We start from the raw sequence: 6,790 nt of genomic DNA on the forward strand, positions 1-6,790 counted from the left end.
TCACTACCATTAAAGTCCATATATAGAATAACAGTTTAGATAACTTTTACCCAAAAATGATTATCACCAGTGTCAAATTTTAGCAAAATATTCCCTATAAAATTACTCTAAAATCCAAAGAAAACCAGGTTTCCTTAATTAAACTTTTTATGCAAATAGTTGTACAGCTTCTTTAGATATTATGCTTCTTTCCATAGCATGAAAGGTAGGATTAGTGTACATGTAAGAAAGTTTTGATATTTTCTATATCCCCACCCCCTATATCTGTTACAGAATTTAATGAAAATGAAACAAGGCATTTAAGCTGCAAAGTATGTGTATTTATTTACCAAATATTCAAAAATAGTGTGATAACTTCAAAAAATGATTGCAATTTTGTTACGAAAAGCTTTTTACGAACATAGAGTAGTCATATAACAAATAAAACTTCAAAATAGTTTGTTTGATATCTCCTCTTTCTCTTGCCCTGCGGGTTCCAGGTCAGGTCCTGATGTGTGGTGCTGGATGGTGGCTTCCCTGGAGTTTGTCTAATCTAGTCCCACTTCTTCCGTCTGATTTTCATGTCAAATGGATTTTGCCCTGTTCTCTTCTATAGTTCTTCATTTGTGATTCTTGTGAATTCAAGACTTACCTGTTAGAATTTATTACAAAAAATGATGTAATATCATTGCTCAAAAAATCTTATAATAATTTTTTTTATCCTTCTGACTCTGTTTTTATGCACTTAAGACTTTAACTCTTTGCAACTTTACTGAACAGTGACACAACATACACTTAATGTTCACGTCATAGAAATATGACGTTACCTTTTCCCCACAAGCACTTTATAGCGAGGTAAAAGTTTCTCTAAAGTTTAGCGTAAATAATTATGACGTAATATTTTGATAAGATTATAACTTTTCTTATTTTATGAGATTTTAGCAAGTATAAATTAGAAGGGAATTGGCATTAAATTGAAGATTAAATTTACTTTTGAAAGTGCGTGAAAAATGCGTTATTGCGGGGAAACGGTATATGCGTGTTTTTGCGTTAGACATAGGAAATGGTACATGCGTTAAAATGCGTGACTGCGGTGAAGGGGGTTAAAGTTTAGAATCCAATAATTTAATTTCTATAATTTCTATAATGTTTAAGAAATATGGCCATATCTTTACCCGCATAGGCCGCCATAGAATCGACCTAGTTTCTAATCGAGTGTAAACAGCTGAAAATTATTGTTGGAAGAGATGTAATCTTATTATTGTCTAAGGAAAGGCCTATAAATTTGGGATATATATTCTGCATTTACAATATTAAAGGAAAATAGGTCGTATATTACAAGCTATTAAAGATGCAATTTAAAATAGGTAGGCTATTGAAACATTCGGAATTCGGAAATGTATTGAAACATTCAGTAAACACATTTATATTCTAATTTTATTTCATACATTTATCTCAAATTTCTAATAAGCTTTGTGTTGAGTGGTACGAAATTGGAGGGGGGATTTTTATTTTTGGGGAAAGCGGGATAACTCTGTTTATATTTTTACTCCTTTGACAGGAAGCGGCGAGTCCCTAAGTGTAATAAATCCGCCATTGCCTGTACATGTGTGTCATCTTCTGCTTTTTCTTTAGGTAATACACTATTACTTACAATTTATTACACTCTGCATATAATGAACAAATTAGATATTTAGGCTAGGAACATGTTGTGACTTGATGTGAGGATGCTAAATATGTGAATTAGTGCTATACGCTGCAAAGCGAGCAGGTAGAGCAGGTAAACAGTAGCTACCATGTGGGTGCACACGTGTTCTCATGTTTTATAGATTCATGTGTCTTTACTTGTTTATATTGTCTTCGGATGAATATTTATTAAGTTATAAGGCTATAATGAATATAGTTTAACTGATAGTACATGTATTAAGTGCCGTGGAGATAAAACATGTTGTATATCTATCTCATTAGTGAGTAAGGTTGATCTAGTTTGTGTATCCCAGCATGCCTCAAGTGTAATGGCTGCGCACATTGTTTACATGTGAGTTCGGGTAAAGCTTGGTTGTTTTACTAAGTAATCCAAATTCTGTTTAGCAAGATTATACATATTGGTTAGAAATTATAACTACAACATTGATTATGTAAAGTTATGCTATTTTATTATAATTTTGTTGTAAGGAAAGCCATAGTTTAGTTGCATTGTGTCACAATGTCAGTATGTCATACCCTTTGAAAATATTAGTTAAATCTATTTTTACTGAATTCTAGTCAGTTAATATTTAAAGACTCTTCGTTATTAGCAGTTGATAAATGAAACCAAGTTCATGTATTAAAAATGATACCATTTTGTGTTCTCAGCCAGGTTACTGATATAATTATAAATGTTGGTATGGTTTGGAGTATAAGGCTTTATTTATGGCCTGAGTATGTCTTGCTTATCATTCAGTTAACATGATTATATATTAGACAAAAGTTTAATAAATCCTCCATTGCCACTACATGTGTGTCATCTTCTCATTTTTCTTCAGTAGCCAGTCCATTGAACACCGGTAACATTTGTCATAATTTGTACCGTAGATTGTGTCATAAGTGCCTGATTTTATTTATCCACGGTCAATAAATGGTACAACAGATATGTTTACCTACACTCGGTGGAAGAGATAACAACCAAACTATGTGTATATGATGGGTGTTCCTTAAAAGGTTCTTTGTGTGATGAGTTTCTTATTGTACATTATGACCAGCAGACCTTTTTTTGTATTCATATAAAGCAGAATTTGTCCAAAATCTTGTACGTGAAAAGAAGAAAACACTTGCTGTGGCGTTCAACTCGACATTTAGATATATCGACGACGTATTGTCAATTAACAATGGCTATTTCCATTCTTATGTCGATACGATATATCCTGGTGAACCTGAGATAAAAGATACCACAGAGTCTGACACATCTGTTTCATATTTGGATATTTTACTTGAAAAAGACGTTAATGGTAATCTAACAACCAAGCTTTATGATAAACGTCATGACTTTAACTTTTCAATCGTCAACTTCCCTTACTTATGCAGCAATATACCTTCATCACCTGCATACGGGGTTTATATCTCTCAGTTAATTCGATACGCAAGAGCATACTCTACGTATGTACAATTTCTCAAACGAGGTTAATTGTTGACAAGTTGATGAAACAAGAATATCAGCTGTCTCGTTTAAAGTCATCATTTCGTAAGTTCTATGGTCGATACAATGACCTTGTCAGCAAATACAATTTATCATTGAGTCAAATGCTGACTGACGTTTTTCATACTAATTGTTAGGCCATTATTTACACACTGAATTGTCAGCGGATTTTTCCGTTATTTCTCGATCATGACAAGGAGCACACGGCGGGTGTGACCGGTCGGCAGGGGATGCTCACTCCTCCATGGCACCTGATCCCACCTCTGATGTTTGGAGGTCCGTGTTTGCTCTGCTCCTATTTTGTATTGTATAATGGACTTTTGAGCTTGAATACTGTTCGTTATCTCCATATATTTCATGCAATAAGCTTCAAAGATATTACTCATTCTCTTAAATAATTTGTTAAGCGATAAAAATGAAAAATATCTTAACTGGCTCTCTGACTCAACATGATGTGACGCAAACACTATCCCAACGAATCCTAAATATCTTATTAGGTCACCTGAGTCACCCGGGCGACCTATTGCTATCTGTTTTAAATGTTAAAATAAATTCTGTCGTTTTTTAAGGTTGTATAGAACTCATTAATAAAATCAAGATATTTAAATCTTCATATTTTGAATGGTTGTTAAAAATGTCCGAAGGGCTTCTCAGTAGATACGATCACTACTTTCAAAATTCATATAAGGAATAACTGTCTAGTGTTTTGGTTTTATTGATGTGATCAATAATTTTGCTCTTGCAAATCATTTGTAGTTTTATCTCGTACAGATACATTGGAAATTTTCCCCCCTATAAATGGGGTAAAACAGTTGTGAATGCTGAAAAACGCTAAGGAACAAATATTTTTTTTTTTAAATAAATAGTATAAAAATGTATGACTTTTCAACACTTTATACAATGAAAAAGGTGGAAGACAACGAACAGTGATTGATTTAAAAAAAAAATTAGCAAACAACACAAATCTGTGGACAGTTCATAAACACAGAACAACAGAATTACCAGATAGGATCAGGAGCCAAGAAAGAATGAGCATCTCCTGGTGACGAAAACAGGGTAACTGTGAGCCCTATATATTGATCAGAAAAAATATTACTTAGTCAAATTTAGTGTAAAAACAAAGGCCTAACAAACAGTATGAGTCAAGTCAGCCAAAATACAATGATAGATTGTATTTGCTAATAAGGTCATTATAACAACCAAAGAATTAACAAAATGCTGAACTTTAAACAAGATTGTTGAAATCCCAGTAACATCAACTTATCTTTGAGTACCTTGCCTCTTTTTAAAAATTGATTGTACTCGGAGCATTTTTCCCGGAGCATTTCCCCGAAAATCGAATAAGTTGGGAGACATGAACACCATATGCAGGTGAAAGCAAAATAAATAAGGAAAGTTGACGGTGGGAAAGTTGAGGTCATCTCTTCATCCGTTTGTCATACAATTTAGTTGTTAGTTTGAAAATTACATGCCTTGTCATTGATCCTCTGCCATATTATTTTGTTAAAAACATTCTGATTATACAAACAAAAGCTCTGAAGCTGATCCTAAAAAGATGTTCCAATTCCTGATTGACAAGTATTAGGGGAGCAAATGTCGGATTTTTTGGTACCAATTTCACCTGTCATTAGCAGACCTTTTATATTTTCATAGGGCTTCTCAGTAGATACAATCACTACACCTTTTGACTCAGAAAACTTCCATATGAAAAGATGAAGTTTCTTACTGTGGCTCTCAACATTTAGCTGTATAGACGACGTATTTTGTTAGAAAAAGACGTTTATGGAACGTCCTCCAGCTGTTTATGTAAGAGATCGATCTTTGTTATTTTCACCTTTTACATATACATAAGTGCATGCTCTACGTAAAAAAAATTTCATAAACGAGGCAAGCTATTGGAAAATAAGTTAATGAAATAAGGATATCAACAGTCTCGTTTAAAGTCAACATTTTGTAAATTCTTCGTTGAAACAATGACTTTTTCAGCAAATACTATCTATCATAAAGTCGAATGCTGACTGACTTTTTGATGCAAATTGTAAGGCTATTATCTATACACTAAAATGTCTACGGCTTTTTTCGACTATGACAATGAGAACACTGCAGGAGTGACCTATCGACAGGGGACGGTTACTCCTCCATGGTACCTGTACCACCTTTGATGTTTATGAAGGTCAATGTTTTCTCTGCCGCCATGTCGTATTGTTCACTTGACTTTTGAGCTTGATTTCTGTTCGCTATCTCCAAATTTCATATGAACACAAGCTTAAAAGATGAACAATTCAATATTGAAAATTCCAATGTAATTAACTTTTTATGCCCCCCTTCAAAGAAGGGAGGGCATATTGCTTTGCTGCTGTCTTTCTGTCGGTCGGTTTGTCTGTCTTTCTGTCTGTGCGTCGGTCCACCAACAGTTTCCGTTCATTTTCATCGCAAAAGTTGCATATACTGAGAAGAAATTTAGTGTAGAGATTTATCATAAAAATATCTAGGTCAAGTTCCGTTTTGGGTACGATCGAACAATTTTTGATAGAGTTATGCCCCTTGGACTTTCCACACATTCCAATTATTTGGGGAGGGGGGCATAAGCATAAACATCTCTTGTTTATTTTGAATCGTTGAATATACAAATGCAATAAAATGTCTTTTATTTTATATAGAAAAAACACCTAGAGATGAATTAGGTGAATATATAGCATTCCATACAAATATTTGAATAGAATACGATGTCGTTATCCAAGTACAAATCAACACCAGAGACCACAAACACCTCTAGACTGGCTAGGCTCATACTGGGTCCCTGTACAGATGTGTTATGTGATATTCTTAAAAAGAAAATTCCTCCATCTGATCTATCTAAAGAAGTCAAACAATGGACTGACGATCTTAAGAAAAACAAAAAACGGAACCCTCTACATCCATCACAAGTTGGCATCATTTTTCCATCACCAACAAATCAGTATGGGGGAGACTATTCAGACCTGGATATATCCATTCTGTACATCATTCTTCGAAATATCAGCCAAATTTCGCCACATTCCAAAGGTTGGGGGGAAAGTCCAGACCCATCTGATAGAAGTTGTGCCGCCAATATCGAACGGATTCGTCTTCTTCGGAACAAATATTATGGTCACTCTTCGGAACAAATATTATGGTCACTCTGCCGATATATCTCTTTCTGACTCAGAATTTAAGCAGGAATGGCGGAACATCTGCGATATCGTTGTTGAATTAGAGGGACATCTAGGGACGTCTACTGTCTACCATGAATCTGTGAAAGAAATCAAAACATGCTCCATGGACCCTGAACTTGAACATAAATACATTGTCAGACTTGGGGCTGTTGATGAATTACATTCAGCTGTGTCCAAAGTTCCAGGTAACAAAAGATACAGGTTTACTGCATTTAATACGTATTGAATGTTTTTATCCTCTCTCTGTAAAATATGACACATATAATAGACACTGGGTTTTTTCAATGTAAAAAAAGTTTACAAATAATATTCGCCTCTGTTGAAAAATAAATCTTTGTTAAAGTACTCTAGATCAAAGGTTGTGAAGATACCTTCTTTGATCATTCTGCAAAATAAGTAGGTAGGAAACCAAGTTTATTTTTAGCTCTACAGGTCAGAGACC

The 6,790-nt window shown here is 34.2% G+C and overlaps 1 pseudogene; it reads left to right on the forward strand.

Moving 5' to 3' along the window:
• The first annotated feature begins 5,870 nt into the window (after nucleotides 1–5,870).
• On the forward strand, nucleotides 5,871–6,574 carry LOC133199822 (uncharacterized; annotated as a pseudogene).
• Nucleotides 6,575–6,790: the final 216 nt, after the last annotated feature.

Source organism: Saccostrea echinata, unplaced genomic scaffold (assembly GCF_033153115.1).
Source record: "Saccostrea echinata isolate AGI-Se365-2 ecotype Australia unplaced genomic scaffold, CSIRO_AGI_Sech_v1 ptg000036l, whole genome shotgun sequence".
In the NCBI taxonomy this organism is placed as follows: Eukaryota; Metazoa; Mollusca; class Bivalvia; order Ostreida; family Ostreidae; genus Saccostrea; species Saccostrea echinata.